General features: G+C 34.5%; 1 long non-coding RNA gene across 1 annotated transcript in view; it reads right to left on the bottom strand.

Moving 5' to 3' along the window:
• LOC118766010 overlaps window positions 1-3,362 on the bottom strand; it is a 66,408-nt gene extending 63,046 nt beyond the window's left edge. The window contains exon 1 of the long non-coding RNA XR_005001936.1: window positions 3,199-3,362. This is a non-coding gene — a long non-coding RNA (uncharacterized LOC118766010). The remainder of the gene's footprint in view (window positions 1-3,198) is intronic.
• Window positions 3,363-18,162: the final 14,800 nt, after the last annotated feature.

Below are 18,162 nucleotides of genomic sequence, written 5' to 3'. Positions count from 1 at the left end.
GCACTTTCAATTAGTTAAAATCAAAAGGCACAAGATCCACTGCCCGATACTGCATCATCATCATCATCAATCATCATCATCATCGTTATCGTCGTCATCGTCGTCATCGACGTCATCGTCGTCATCGTCGTCGTCGTCGTCGTCATCATCATCATCACCATCATCATCATTATTATTATTATTATCATTATTACTACTACTACTACTACTACTACTACTACTTTTATTATTATTATTATTGTTGTTATTATTATTATTATTATTATTCAGTAGTTTTATTTTTATAGCGTGCTTTCACTTCACTACCGAGCGCAGCTCTGTGTGCCTTCGGTATGTGCTGTGATTTGTTGTGATGCTCTGATGGTTATTGTATGGAAAGTGTTCTGCGTAGGATGTGTGCAGTGCCTAGTAGTGCAATTTTCTGTATGTTATATGTGTTTGTAAGTCCTGGTGTTTTTGTTATGTATTTGTCTGAATATTTTTTTATCATGCCTAATGCACCTACTATGATAGATTATTATTATTTTTATTATATGTTTGCTTTGTATTTGTACAAGTTGACTCCAAGTCTCACAGAGAGCCCTCAAGAGACAAGTTAGAAATCCATAAATCCATATTGGTGTCATATTTTCGGTTTTGCGCAGAGTATTGTTCTGGGTAAATTTTAAGAAAATATAAGAAAATTATGAGTTTGCTTTAAAATTTGAGATTACATTCACAGTATTTTACGTAGGATATGGGCAGTTCCCATGAGCACTATCTTTTGAATTTCTGCCATTTTAGTGTTTCCTGGTATCTGAACTAGGTAAGAATAGGCCCCTTTTGCTAACATTCCTAGGACACCTATGATAAGAGGTATTGGTTTAGTCTTGAGGTTCTACATTTTGCCAAATTCTTCTTCAGTTTCTATTTTGTTGGTTTGATAGTCTTGTCAAACGTAAGGTTTTTCTAAACATTCTATGTCAGACCTAAGTAGCTGAATTTGGTATTGAATACGCTCTTGCCAAATAGGCTTGTCATTTTCTAATCTTTTCACCACATAGGATCGTCGAAATTTTCGCGTATGCATAGTACAAGTGGTTGAGATCTGTAATAACAACATCATTATCTGAAATTAGATTCTTAAGTGCAAGGCAGATTTTACCAATTACTTTCAGGTTTTGGTTAGAATTGCGAAATTTGGGAGGAGTGTCGCGTTCATTCATACTGGTTTCTTTAATTTTCAGCCATTCAATCATGATTTGATTTTTTTAGATCATGTAGTTCTGTCGATTCAATTTCTGTGTAACTTTCTTCATCTATTTGATTTTCCTCTGCCTTAGTGTTTATGGTTGGTTCAGAGAGTATTTCACTTTGCTTATCAGTTACATTAATTCTTTCAATCATTATTGCATTTACGTCAGGCCTGAGTTGGTCTATAATTATTTTCTCTGTAGTATCTTGTTTAGCTGTACTTCGTTCCTTTTATCCCTTACTGATTGTTTAATTTGGTCAAATTCTAATTCAGTTAGTAATTTCTTTTTCAGAATGTTTCTTTTGACGTTGGCAAGTTTGTTACTGTCTATGTGGGGTCTTACTCCAAGATGTTTCTTTCTCAAGCTTAGGTAGGTTTTTTTTCAGTATTAGACATGCCATTAGACACAAATACATGCCATGTATTTTGGGGGAAATACACGGCATGGTAGAAGGCCGTAAGAACTTCATTCATTATTATCTCCACCAAACCTTTCGACAATCGGTGTTGGTTAGTATACGTCACCGTTACATAACGGTTTGACAAAAGAGACCGCAAGAATATGTACCTGGCTTTACAAAGCATATGTCTCAGAGTCGATTAGTTCTACTTAGACCTTTCAAGACGGTGTCCCTGTATAGCTGCAGTCCAAGAACTGAAAAACGTATGATATAAAAGAAAAAAGAGAAACCGTGGGTACATGTAGCACGATATCTGTTGACGCTCTCATAGTAAATCTAAAGCAATCTAATTTTCTGATGCTTTAACCAGATACGAACATTTCATTGTTTTATGGTCAGTTTCGCTCGATCTTATTTAAGCTTTGGATAAATACAATCTGTTTATCTTCGGTTGCGGCTTACGATGATCCAGCAATGTGTTTATGAGGCTAACTACCTTCCAGAAACAAGCTTTGCATTCATATAGTACATATTCTACATTTGATTTAGACAGTATTATTGTCAGCCTATGGCTGCTCAATAATCTCAATAATCTAAGTCGATTTAAGTCTTCGTAGAAAGTAATTATTCGTATCTATATTCAACGTTAATCTCGTGTTTCAGATAATCCTGTTTCTTATGGGAACAGGGCCTGAAATTTTGATGGAGAGTGCTTGTTGATTACATCAACCCCGGTGCTCAACTGGTATTTATTTTATTGACCTGGAGAGGATGACGTGCAAAGTTGACCTCAGCGGAATTTGAACTCAGAATGTAAAGACAAACGAAATATCACCAAGCGTTTTATCCGTCATGGTATCGATTCTGCCAACTCACCACCATCATCTCGCGTCTATACAATCTTTTCTACTAAAAGCACAAGGCCTAATATTTTGGGGGACATGGTTAGTCGATTAGATCGACCGCTGTACGTAACCTGTACTTAAATTTTCAACCCCGAAATGATGAAAGGCAGAGTCGACCTCGGCGGAATTTGAAACTCAGAATGTAGGGAGGGCGAAATACCGCAAAGCATTTCGACCGGTGTGCTAACGATTCTGCCAGCTTGCCGCCTTTCTCACGTTTAGATAATATTCTTTTCTCTTTAGACACAAGGCCCAAAATTTTTGGGGAGGGAGCCAGTCGATTACATCGACCCCAGTATGCAACTGGTACGTAATTTATCGGCCCTGAAAGGGTGAAAGGCAAAGTCAATCTCGGCAGAATTTTAACTCAGAACGTAAAGACAAACGAAATACCTATTTCTTTATTACCCACAAGGGGCTAAACATAGAGGGGACAAACAAGGACAGACATAGGTATTAAGTCGATTACATCGACCCCAGTGCGGAACTGGTACTTAATTTATCGACCCTGAAAGGATGAAAGGCAAAGTCAACCTCGGCAGAATTTGAACTCACAACGTAATGACAGACGAAATACCGCTAAGCATTTCATCCGGCGTGCTAACGTTTCTGACAGCTCGCCGCCTTACGTTTAGATAATACTAGCAAAATCACTAACCTCATAGTTTTCTATTCATTATTCGTTCTCTCTTATAAATCCCTCTCAAATTTTCTTCAAGAAACAAGTTCATTTAATATATAAGCGACAGTATATCATTGTAAACGCTAATCCAGTTGTAGCAAAATTAATTTTTATACATTTTTGGAAGGAGAAAAAACTACGAAATAATCACCTGTGACGTCATACTATTCGCTATTTTTTAAATGGTGAAATATAAAGTGGCAATTTCAAGTGTAATAAATTTTTATTAGTCAGTTTTCACGACTGACATAGCTGTTAGAAAATACAGAAATATTTCTATTATGACATCATAAACAGTATGATGTTTTCCTCTCAATGTTTTCATTGCTTTAGCAGATACGAGTGCAGACATTGAAGGTTATATTTTGTTTATCGTCACACGTTCCGTTCCAGTTCTTGATACTGGGTAGTGGCTTATATGCCTCAATGATCCTGACAACTATATCAGCATAGAGCACGTTGGACATTTCAAAGGATAGAGGCCAGACTATATGGACCATCTCCTCCCAGAGGTAGAAATGAGTTTGCGTTGGGCCGACACCTCTACCTAGAAATAAAAGCAAGTTATAGAAGCATCGGTGATAGATCAGAATCAACAAAACCTGGGAGAGGAAGGTCTTACTACGGCATACATATTTCTAAAGTGGAGTTGGGACGAAGTCCACAAGTGAAGCAAAAGGAGGGAGCTGAAAATTCAGAACCGGAAAGACAATCCAGATTCAAGAACAATGGAGAAAAGTCATCGATAGCCTATACTCCATAGGCAGCGAAAGCCTTAATCTCCCTCTTTTGTCCACGCAAATACTGTAAAAAAGTACCTCACCGAAATTATACAAAAAAAAAAGTGAGACAAACAATGGAATATATCAGTTCCAAGGAACAGGATTTCTATCTTTCTAAAGAAATATCTTATCTACGTTGTTCGATATTTATCTGATATTGTTTGGACGTGCAAGTTAGATCGACCAAACGAAGTGACTCAGTTTAAGTAATACCTAATTCAACTGAATTTTAATCATATCTATCTATCTATCTATCTATCTATCTATCTATTTTTTATATCTATCAATTTTCTTATATCTATCTATCTATCCATATATCTATTTGTTATATCTATCCATCTATCAATCTCTTTTTTATCTATTTATCCATCTATCAATCTTTTATATCTATCTATTTTTTATCTATTTATCCATCTATCAATTTTTATATCTCTATCTATCTATCTATCTATCTATCTACTCTATCTATCTATCTATCTATCTATCTATCTATCTCTTCTCTATATATCTATATATATATATGTCTATCGATATATATATATATGTGTGTGTGTGTGTGAGTGTGTGTGTGTGTGTTTGTGTATGTGTGTGTTCGTGTGTGTGTGTGTGTGTGTATAACATTCCGCTATATTTCATTCTGCAATATTCTCTCTGTTACCCGCTCCCTCTCCCTCTTCTCTCTCTCTCTCTTTCTCTCTCCAACTTCTCTTTCTCTCTCTCTATCTCTCTTCTCTCTCTCTCTCTCTCTCTCTCTCTCTCTTCCTCTTTCTCCATTAGGTCTCTTTCTTGCCCAGTTTAATATGTTGATATTCTGAAAATATTTTTCCTTGAATGGACTTTCAGGAATGACTTTAACCTCGCAAAACTACTGTTAGCCCAATCGCATTATACTCTTATATCTGTACATTTTTTTATATTTTACATATTTACTTTTGTATTTTATATATTCACTTTTTATATTTATTTTACTAATAAAGATCTAAAACATGGGTTCTCAAAGCGGGCGAAACCGCTCACCGATGGGCGTTGAGAAGGTTAAAGTGGGCGCTGGTGCCTAAGGAGAAAAAGGAGGAGTTCGGAGGAAGGTAGTGGATTGGGGGCCGCTGTGTATTTATTATATTATTATAGTATTGTATACAAATTATATAATATCATATTAAGTATCAAATAATTCATAGTACATATAAATTAGTAAAATATAAAATATTCATTTATACATAAAAATGGGGGTTCGGGAGCTGAGGGTGTTATGTGGCCATGAGGAGGGTGGTGGTCCAGAAAGTTTGAGAGACTCTGATCTAGAGAATTCTTCAGCTCTCCATTTCCTGCAGAATATTTGTTAAAGATTTCACGCTACATCCCATCTAAAAGATGTAGAGGAGCGTGGCTTAGTGGTTAGGAGTGTCGGACTCATATTGGTGAGGTTGTGGTTTCAGTTCCTGGAGCGGGCGACGCGTTGTGTTCTTAAGCAAAACACTTCATGCTACGTTGTTCGGGTCCACTCAGCTGGCAAAAATGAGTAATCTTACAGTGGACCAGTGTCCAATCCAGATTGGGATTAAATAAGCCATGAAACCTTAGAATCCGGTGGGATGCGAGAGGGTAACTTTACCACCAAGCATATTCCTGTATAAGTGTGTGTTTATGCGTGGGTCTATACATATAAACATGCTCACATTCATATATAAATGCAAGGACATATACATAATGGAAATATATATGTGTGTGACGGCGCGTGGCTTAGTGGTTAGTGCATTGGACTCACGATCATAAGGTCGTGAGGTCAATTCCAACGCGTTGTGTCCTTGAGCAACATACTTAATTTCACGTTGCTCCAGGTATAAAACTAGTAGTACCTGTATTTCGTAGGGTCAGCCTTGTCGCACTCTGTGACACGCTGAATCTCCCTGGGAATTATTTTAAGAGTATACGTGTCTGTAGAGTGCTCAGCCACTTGCACGTAAATTTCACGAACAAGCTGTTCCGTAGATTGTATCAGCTAGGACCCTCGTCGTCGTAACCGACGGAGCGCTCTTTGCATACATACATTCCTTGTATATACGGGTGCATGAGTCGATGTATGCGTGTAATTGATTGTCTTAGAAGAAAACAGTTGACAAGAAAATATAAAGATTTATAGGAAAGGGACTTATTACTTGTTAATAGATGATATTAATGTATATGTAAGTGTATATTTATATAAATATGTATGCACACAGATATAAAGTGATATATATATATACACACACATATAGTGAAAAACATGTGTATGCATGCATATGTATATATATATATATATATATATATATATATATATATTATAGATGTACCCAAACACATACAATATATATATACGATAGATACGTATATGCACAGACTGTATTCGTGTGTACATATGTATGTTTGTATACAATTATATATATATATATATATATATTATATTATATATATATATATAGTATATCTATATATAGTATATATATGATAATATATATATATATATATATATATATATATCTATTGTATATATACAATATATATATATATATATATATATATACACAAACTTACAAATATATACATATGTACATTGTCATAATTCTTACTCCCTCGGTTCAGAAATCGTATCACCTTATCTATACGCATGCAGTATCCTTTACAATAACTATAATTATTTTAACGTAGTGAGAAGATCATTTTGAATAGAGGTTGGATGATTCCACCCTTTTTTAACACAACATCGGATTTTCTCTGCATATAATTATTTCATAATGTGAAATTGGTCGTATTTTTTTCAAAGTCATTTTGTGTTTCTTTTTTTTTTTGTTTTTTAATATCGATTCCATAATTAGAGACGTGATTATTTTGGTGGGGGATATTAACTATGCTACTAATCATCTGCTGCTGTATAATTTCAGTAACCTCGTCATCTGCCTTACTATAACATGTATGTATGCATGTTTGCATGTATATATATATATGGGCATATGCATATGCACGTATGTACATATGCATTCGTTCAAGCATATATGCATATATATATTTAAATATACATGTATATATATGTGTGCGTACATATATATAAGTATTTATATATATATATATATTCCCATACATGCATACATGGGGTGTATATAATTTTGTATATGCATGCATGTACGCATATATGTGCACGAGTATATATACAGACAAATTATATCCTCATGCATGTATGTATGTATATATATATATATATATATATACATGCGTGTGTGTGTGTGTATGTGTGTTATCTATATCATGTATGTACATATATATATATATAGACATATATACATGTATCCACACAAGCACATACACTCATGTGTATATATTCATGTATCTCTGTCTGTCTCTCTCTCTTCCTCTTTCTCTCTCTCTCTCTTCCTCTCTCTCTCTCATATATATATATATATGTTGTGTATATATGTATATATATATATATGTGTGTGTGTATGCATAGGTATATATATATGCATATATATATATATGAATGTATATGTGCATATATATATATATACACCCCCACACAACACACACACATGCACTCACGCATATATATACAAATATATTTATGCACATGCCAAAGTTGGTGACCTTATATCGTCGTTCCATTTTTACTAGTACTGACAACCAGACCTCACTCACACCCTTAAATTACACAGCGCTGGCTTGAAACAAAATACAATCTCATTTGATTATAATTTTTTGATATCGCTGTAATGACTTTGTGCAATGATTTCTCAAGTGCAGCAAGGACACATGAAACACATTAAACACATCCATAGTCTCTCTCTCTCTCTCTCTCTCTCTCTCTCTCACACACACACACACAGATACACGCACGCCTTTACATACATGTATACATACCCTTCACTTTCGAGATCAGTATTCACTCGTCCAGTTCCTGTACTTCCTCATCCATGTAAGCAGCGAGTAAGTTCAGAAACTTACTTCCAGCGACAAGTGTACTCTTACCTTGATTCTCAGAGTCACCATGACACAGCTTTGATTTTTATAGAACAGATATAATCCATCTGATTGGCGTCGGCACGGCTTCCATCTTCCCAATTTCACTCACAATGTGTGAGCTTCTCCCATCTCTGCGCAGCAACTGAAGACATGTTGAACTGCGAAGTTTTGATTGACAATCAGACGGGTTAAACTTTCTAATCCTTGCTTCGTCCATATATATTTACACGTACTTATAGTTATATGCACACACACAGACACAGACACAGACACACACACACACACACACACATGCACATATATATATACGTGATACATACAAATACATACATGCACAAACACATACACACACATGCATATATATATATATATAAACATATATACTCTTTTATTATTTTAGTTGTTTCAGTCATTTGACTGTGGCCATGCTGGAGCGCTACCTTTAGTCGAGCAAATCGACCCCAGGTCTTATTCTTTGTAAGCCTAGTACTTATTCTATTGGTTTCTTTTCCCGAAGTGCTAAGTTTCTGAGACGTAAACACACCAGCATCGGTTATCAAGCGATATTGGAGGGAAACACAGATACACACACACATACACACACACTCACACACACCACACACTCACACACCACACACACACACACACACACACACATATATATATATATATATACGACAGGCTTCTTTCAGTTTCCGTCTACCAAACCCACAAACAAGGCTTTGGTCGGCCCGAGGCTATAATAGAAGTGAGGTGCCACGCAGTGGGACTGGATCCAGAACCGTGTGGCTCGTAAGCAAGCTACTTGCCACACACCCACTCCTCGTTTCAGTCATTTGATTTTGGTCATGGTGGAGCACCGCCTTTAGTCGAATAAATCGATCTAGATCTTATTCTTTCTAAACCTAGGAATTATTCTATCGGTCTCTTTTGTTGAACCGCTAATTTGTGGGTACGTAAACACACCAACATCGGTCGTCAAGCAATGGTGCGTGGACAAACACAGACGCACAAATACATAGATACATATATATATATATGTGTGTGTGTGTGTGTGTGTATGTGAGTGTGTGTTTCTTTTAGTTCCGTCTTCCAAATCCACTCACAAAACTTTGGATGACCTGAGTCTATAGCAGATGACACTAGCCCTAGGTGTCACGCAGTGAGACTGAACCCAGAACTATGTAGTTGGAGGTAAGCTTCTTACCACACCCATTCCTGCGCCTATATATGTATATATATATATATATATATATATATATATATATATATATATATATATATATATATATATATATATATATATATGCATCTGTCTCTCTCGTTCTCTCTCTACTCCGATAAATACACATGTGTGTGTGTGTGTGTGGTTGCACGCACGTACGCGTGTTTGTGTGCGTGTAATTTTATTTTGGTCGTTTTATTCACTGTTGCTAAATATTTATTACAACATGACACAGAGAGGAAATGAAGAACAATCAGATTTTAAATATGCAAATCATGCATCATTTAAATAGACACACACGTAGATAAACAGAACGTCAGCAGTTTACTTTCCTGCTTTCCGGAGAGAGAAAGAAAATCATCAACATCATCATCATCATCATCATCATCATCATCACATTATTATCAGTATTATTATTATTATTATTATTATTATCATTATTATTATTATTATTATTATTATTATTATTATTATTATTATTATTATTATTAACATTATCATTATATTATTATTATTATTATTATTATTATCATCATTATTATTATTATTATTGTTTTTATTATTTTAAAAAAAAATTATTATTATTTTTATTATTATTATTATTATTATCATTATTATTATTATTATCATTATTATTATTATTATTATTATTATTATTATCATTATTATTATTATTATTATTATATTATTATTGTTTTTATTATTATTATTATCATTATCATTATTATTATTATCATTGTTTTTATTATTATTATTATTATTATTATTATTATAATTATTATTATTATTATTCAAAGGCGATTAGCTGACAGAATCGTTAGCTCTTGGGACAAAATGCTCACCTCCATATCGTCTGGATCTTCACGCTCTCAGCTCAAATCTGACCGTGGCCGATTTTTGCTTTGTTAATCTCGGATCGATAAAATAACAATGGATATGTAAATGTCTAATTCTGGCTAAAAGCGCCAAGGGAAACAAATACGTATAACCATATATGAATGTATGTACAGATTAGATATACACCAATCATTAGCGACGAGAATAATCATTATATACATGCTTAATTCTGGTAAAAAATGACAAGGGGGATAACTTTTTTTATTATTTTGTAAAACTAAAACTACAGGTTTGAAATATTGCAAACACTATGATCATTAACAAGACACAGATGACTGGATGCAAGAATAATTTGATATTTACTGCTAAAATATTAGTAACTATCTCAATTTCGATTTTTATCCATATTTCCCCTTTGGAAAATTGTTCTTATAAATAACTTTATTTTACTTCATTTAACAGTTTGCTGTATTTACATATGCGTAAGAATGGCTTAGTGGTTAAACAGGTCGCTTTGCAGCCCATTGTTTCGGGTTCTGTCTCACAGCGTGGTACCTTCGACGAGTGACTCCCCACTTTGGCCGCAGGCTGACCAATGCACAGGCTTCTTTCAGTTTCCGTCTACCAAATCCACTCACGAGGCATTGGTCGGCCCGAGGCTATAGTAGAAGACATTTGCCCAAGGTGCCACGCAGTGGGAATGAACCCGAAACCATGTGGTTGGTAAGCAAGCTACTTACCACACAACCACTCTTGCGTCTCTCCTCTCTCTCTCTCTATTTATATATATATATATATATACATATATATATAAAGTTAATCCAAACAAGAAAGCACAAAAACACAACAACGCGAGGACGTGGAACAAATATAGTATTATTGGACGCTCAGGAAAGAAGGAAAGAAGGAGCCTTTAACGTTTCGAGCGGAGCTCTTCGTCGGAAACATAGGAGAAGGAAAGATCCAGAGAAGGGAAGACAGAGGGAAAAAAATTGCCAACGGTACACACGCGGTCACATTTTGAATGACCGGAAGGAAATGGGTGAAGAAAAGTTCTTTCAAAGACAGGAGAGTGTAAGAGGAGGTATGTGTGTGTAAGTGTGGATATGTGCGTGCGCGTGTGTGTTTGTGTGTGTGTGTGTATGTGTGTGTGTATGTGTGTGTGTGTCTGAGTGTGACTTTGTGTCTCTCTTTTTTACCTTCTTTAACTACTTGGTCAGCGGTGTCACTTTATTTATATTCCCGTACAGTAATGGTTCAGGAATTTAACACAATAAGCAACATAATTAAATGAAAATAAGCACTGAGGTCAGTTTGTTCGATTGAACCTTTCAATGACAGAAACAACTCTAAAATTAAAAGTTAAAAGATGTTACCCCAAGTATACTACAGCTTTTCAGCTCCTTTTAACTGATATACTATAGGTAAAAATCAAAAATATAAGATAGTGATCACTTTTGAAATTTCTCCAACCTTGATTCTGTATAATCAGAGCTCATCCGGAGTAATACAACACTAATGTATGATATATTATAGTGTGGGTGGGGGGGCGAGGGGGTTTACTTGGCTCTTTGATCTACTAGAATTAGCAACCAAATATTACGTGTGTGAGACATTTTGGTGCAGCCGTTATAGAGTTGCTTGTTTTGACGTCGCTGATTCGACGCTGACTTACTTGACATCAGACATTTTGAATGTTTCTTCCGTTATAATGATTTTCTCATTCTCTCCTTCTTCCTTTCTCGCTTTGTTCATGTGTATAAATACGTTCCCCTTTATGTGCATAAGGAGTGGGAAAATGTTTTTGCCAATCGCGTTGAATTAATAAAGTATAATTTCACTCTCTCTATCTCTCACCCCTCTCCCTCTATACATATATATTTATCTATCTATCTATCTATATTTATGTTTATATTTTTGATTGCTCGCGTGTGTTTACCTCCAGTGCTAAAAATTACAGTCATCAAAGCAATCGTATTATTAGCGACCAAACAGCTGCACTCATTCCTCTTATTCCGCCATCTGAAATCTCATTTTAGCGTCTTAAAAAAATAATGCAACACACATTGAATAATGTCATTTTGTACATATGGACTCTAAAACACTTAAAGAATGATGGAGGGGTCATAAGCGAGAAGATGACAAGGCAATGAAAAAGCCTTTTGTTGGTAACGCGATCTGCTAGAAGTAGGAGCCAAATTTTAACGTCTTTAAAAAAATGAGACATGCATTGAATAACGTTGTTTGGGATACACTGATACAGAAAAATAAAGACTGGAGGAGAGTGATATGAATGAGAGGACAAGAAAATGCAGGGGCCTTTTGTTGGTCAGTCGATCAACAAGAAATAACAGCCTAATCTTACATTAACTCACAGCCTACCGTCTTTAAAAACTGAGACTCACATCCAATAATGTCATTTGGGGTAGATTGACCTTGGAAAATAAAAAATGGAGATGGGATACTGGTTGCAAAGGAAAGTCAATGAAGGGGCCTTTTCTTGGTCTCTCAGTCTGCTAGAAATATCAACCAAATCTTACCTTCAATTATAACCATCCGTCTTAAAAGAAAATGAGACTCATTGAATAATGTTTGTCGGCCTGAAAATTAAAGGCAAGGTTGTCAAGTTTGGAATGTCTTTCATCATAGATCTGCTGGATCAGAGATGACATGAGACTAAACAATGATAATGTAAGAATTATTGTCATATAGATACAAAGGGAGAACATAAAGAAAGTAGATAAACAAACAGGTGCATAAAAGGAGTTTATTTCTATTATAGTTTACCTTCTGGCAATCGCTGATATAATTCTGCGGTGGATTTTGTGTAGGCTGATATTTTTCACACGCCTATTAGAATGGTATATCTCTGTATAACTATTTCGTTAAAATGAAAGTGAAAGTTGTGACAGGAAGAAAGTGTATAAGATTAGAAATATGGGAAAGAGAGAGAGAGAGAGAGAGAGAGAAGGTGGGGTGTTGATTCCTGAAAGTTGGGTAGTGGTAGAAAGACTGGCAAATATATATACATGTGTGTGTGTATATATATATACATGATTATATATATACGTGTGTGTGTGTATATATATATATTTATATATCAATATGTATACATATACATGTATATACATATATGTACACATTTTTATACATATGCTGATATGAACTGTATATACATGAATATATATATATATATATATATATATATAGAGAGAGAGAGAGAGAGAGAAAGAGAGAGAGAGAGAAAGCGAGAGAGAGAAGAGAGAGAGAGACTGACACACATACACACACACATATATACGTATGTATGTATGCAGAGAGACAGAGAGACAGGGGAGACAGAGAGAGAGAAAGAGGGAGTACTGAGCGAGAGGAAATGTGTAAAGGTATATGTTTGGTTACATGACAGGGTGAATGTCACGTTCTCTGTAATGTTGAGACACAGCAATAGAAAAACAGCAGTGATCGGTTAAGCGAAATAGAGAAAGAGAGAGGGGAGAGAGAGAGAGAGGGGGGAGAGAGAATGAAAGCCAGAGAGTTACACAGAGACACAGTATAGAGAGGAAGAACGAAAGGGGTGACAGAGAGGAAGTGGGCAAGAATGTTGCTTTCCTGGCATGCATGCTGGGAAACCACGTGGCTACAAATGAAGGGTATAACCAAATAAGAATAACAGAGATAAACACCTCCTCACCGTTATTTGATGAATAACGAGCATGACGAATTGACATGAATTAGTGTAAATTAAGCAAATTAATGAAGAAATAAATAATTAAAAATAAATATCTGCACACGCGCAAACACACACGGACACATACATGCGCGTGAATATACATAATACATATATACATAATCTATAATATATATACATATGTATATATATGTATATATTATATATAATATATATATATATATATATATATATATACATATATATATAATACAATATGTATATATGTATACATATATATGTACATGTATACATATATATGTATATATGTGCAATATATATATATATATATATATAATACATATATATAATTATATACATTTATATACACAAATATGCACACGTACTCTCTATTTTTTCACATATGTATATTTGTACATACATGTATATATATATATATATATATATATACTTACACACTGTGCAAACATATATATTTATATATATATATATATATATATATGATATATTATATATATATATATCAGATGACAAGCGCATAACAAACGCTGAGAGTTCCTTTGATGTGACATATAAAGACATTGTCTGCCATGATATACCTGCAATGTTATATCGCAAAGCATGCTGGGAAAGATAGAATCGCTTTTGTTTTTCACTTGGAGTTTTCGTCTCCATGTTTTCTGCTTTGTTTTCGCTTTCATTTTGACTGTCTTTCATGAACAGAATTTAATTCATCTTCCAATGATATTCCAGGCGATATCTTTCAGGGTTTTTGTTCTGTAGAAGACGATATTTGTCACTATTGCTCATCACTCCGAGTTTGCACACAAATTAGCAATGTAACTACACACGCACATTTACACACACACGCACATTCACACACACACACACACACTGACATAGATATGCATATATGTATATATGTAAGTGTATATATGCATGTACATATCTATATATATGCATATAAGTATAGACACACACATATATATACACTCTCATTCAAAAATATGAATATTTATATATATACACATATATACCATATAAATACAATGTACATTTAAACACATTAAGGGAATCCATCATAGGAAACCTGGCACGCTAGAAGGAATAGCCAAAATCCAAAGCTATTAGGGATAAATTTCGAAGAGAATGAAAAATAAAACTTTTACCATTAATCTCCCGGACCATGTTTCTGACTTTATATTAGCAAATAAATATCAGAAACCATGGTCCAGGAGATAGATGGCAAATGTTTTTATATGTCATTCCCTTCGAAACTAATCCCTAATAGTGGTTTCGATTTCCGCTATTCCTTCTAGCGTACCAAGTATCCCATGATGGATACCTCTTATGTGTTTAAATGTACACTGTATTTATATGAATAATATATAGTCTATTGACTAACGTTTCTACACGCTAGGCCACTGGCAGTAAAATTTTCTAAAAATTTTCTTACCCTGATATTTTTAATATACATATATATGTATAGATATCTATATTCATATACATATATACACACACATATATATACACATATATACATACATATACTCATACATTGTTTTCTATGTCTATACACGCACACTTACATTGATACATACATACACAATACATTTATATATATATGCATTAATTACGTCTAACATACACGTTTATTTATATATATGTACACACACTCACACACATACGCACACACACACATATATACATATGCTTACATATATATATATATATCCATGCTTGTGTTTGTTGCTCGATGTATATGCATATATGTATATGTATATGAGTGTGTGAGTGAAAGAGAAAGAGAGAGTATGCATATGCATGTGAAAGAGTGATTTTAATGGATATTACGCGAGACTCAGTGACTGAAATTTCCAATTATGTTGGTCCTAGGATTTAGTAATTCACTGACTTAGGGCCCAATTAACAGAATATTTCCTATATTCTTGTGCTCTTAACATATTCACTGAGGAGAAAGAGTGTCACCTTATTTGTTGTAAGCCTGTGTCTTCAAGTCTTTATATATAAAAGTGAAGTTGTGTGTCTGTCTCCTACGATTTAGATTCCTAACTACTCCCACATTTTGCGATGCAGTGTAACCAAAAGCGGGTATCTTATAGTCATGATTCATATCGAGCCCTTCTGGGTATTAGCGCGCGTCTACGATTTAAAAAAGAATTTACCATCATTTTTTCCCATTTTTAATGCATTTTTTTGGTATTGTATAATGGAAGTAACTCTCTAAATATGTATTATTAAATCTCAGAACGTAAAAAGCTACAGTAACACCCCCCTTTGTGGTTAGCCATATTGAGATGGCTATTATACTTTACATCTCTAAAAATGCTTATATAGTTATTTCCCTTACAAACCCGAGCAACGCCGGGCGATACTGCTAGTTACATATACAATCCATGTACCTTTTCGTAAATTTTCCGAGTATCCAATTCTAGTTATGTGCATGTGTGTATAGATGTATATATGTATGTCAATGCGTATCAATGTATATATGTATTCACGTGTGTTATATATTTCTGCATATATATCATATTTTCACGTGCATATTCGTATGCTTATATGTATGAATGCTTCTGTACGGGTGTATAATTTTCCGATACTTCATGTATCTCGCCATGGCTTTAACATGAACCTAATCCGACGCGCCGAGTTTCTGGAAGAAGTCTACTAAACATTAAGCCGCCTGTGGCAGAATCAAACCATTTGATATATATATATCTCGTTTTTGGATTTGGTTTGCAAGATTCTTTATATGAGTTCGTGTGTTGAAGCATATTCTGTTGTGTCAGGGAGAGTCATTTTCTTTTTGTGCCTTATGATTTAACACACTCACCGGTAAAATTTCCACTTTTAAAAAATTTTTATTTTCCTAAAATTTTCGTTGCATCTTGCAGCCTTTTCAATAGTTTTGAGTCAAAACTATTATACATGCATAAATGCATCTATATATGTGTTTACGTTCAGTGGGTGGGGGTTGATATTATCCTGAATTTTCCGTCATTGTCACCCATTGTTTTCTTTTTCTTGCTTTTTTTGTTATGATTATATTTAAATTTATTATTTTCACTCCCTACTTTCTGGTTATCTCCATTTCGAGATCTTTATATTATATATGGATTCTTTCTCTTATTTCTGTCACCGATCCATTATATTAAGTTCCTGTTCGTACGCCAATCACTAGTCAATTACTTCCTTAATGGTCCTTGACAATAATATCTGGTTGATTATTCTTCATCTTTCTCTGTCCGTGTGAATTCGAATATTCTAGAGTATGGTTAATTTGTCATTTTTTGAAACCTTTTCTTTAGATATTTACGCGTTTTCTTTTCTATTGGTATTTCATAACGCTGTCGTAATCACTGATGTGTAACAGCTCTAACTTTCTCTTTCTTTCATATATATTTATCATTTGGCTAAAATCTGAGCAATTAGAATCACAGTGATTGATTGAGAGTGGACAGCCAGAAACAATATGATTTATCGTTAGGCTCGAAAGCCGGAAAAAACGTGATTGATTCTGTGTTATTATCATTAATAGGCAGCCAGCTGGCAGAATTGTTACCACGCCGGATAAATTGCTTAGCAGCATTTCTTACGGCATTTTACGCTCTAAATGCAAATAACACTAAGGTTCATTTTGACTTTCATTCTTTCGGGGTCAATAAAATAAAATATTTACTAAGCACAGGAGGTAGTGTAGTCGACTAACCCCTTTCCCAAAAAAACTGCTGGCCTTGTGCTAAAATCTGAAATGTTTAAGACGGCGAACTGACTGAATCGTTAGCGCGACGGGCAAAATGCTTAGCGACATTTCTTCCAGTTCTTCACGTTCTGAGTTCAAAACCCACCGACTTTGCCTTTTATCATTTTGAGGTCGATAAATTAAAGTACTGGTACTTTAATTAAATTAAAGTACTGATAAATTAAAGTACATTGGGGGTAATGTAATCGACTAAACTCTCCTCTAAATAATCCTGGTCATACGCCAAAATTTGAAACCAACGTTGTAATCATTATTGTCTGGAATTGTTAAGGCATCGGACAAAAGACCTTGCGGTATTTCTTTCTGTCGTTTACATTCTGTGTTCAAATGCCCGAATAGGCATCTTTGTATTTGGTCCTTCTGACATCGATAAAATTATGTACCAGTCAAGTACGGAATCTTTGTAAACGTCTAACCTCTCGCCTAAATTTGTAGCTTTGTGCCAAATGTTATTTGCGTGTTATTATTATTATTATTATTATTATATTTTATCATTGTCATCATCATTACCTCCGCCTTGACGAAGGCGGTGGTATTGTTTTCTGTCGTGTTTGTTTGTTTGTTAGTGGACAAGAAATCTCATGAACTGCTGGATGGATTCGGATGAAACTTTTAGGGATGCTTTGCCTCT

Source organism: Octopus sinensis, linkage group LG14, assembly GCF_006345805.1.
Source record: "Octopus sinensis linkage group LG14, ASM634580v1, whole genome shotgun sequence".
Taxonomy (NCBI): domain Eukaryota; kingdom Metazoa; phylum Mollusca; class Cephalopoda; order Octopoda; family Octopodidae; genus Octopus; species Octopus sinensis.
Note: the sequence above shows the minus strand (reverse complement) of the source record. Positions and strands in the feature narration are given on the sequence as shown.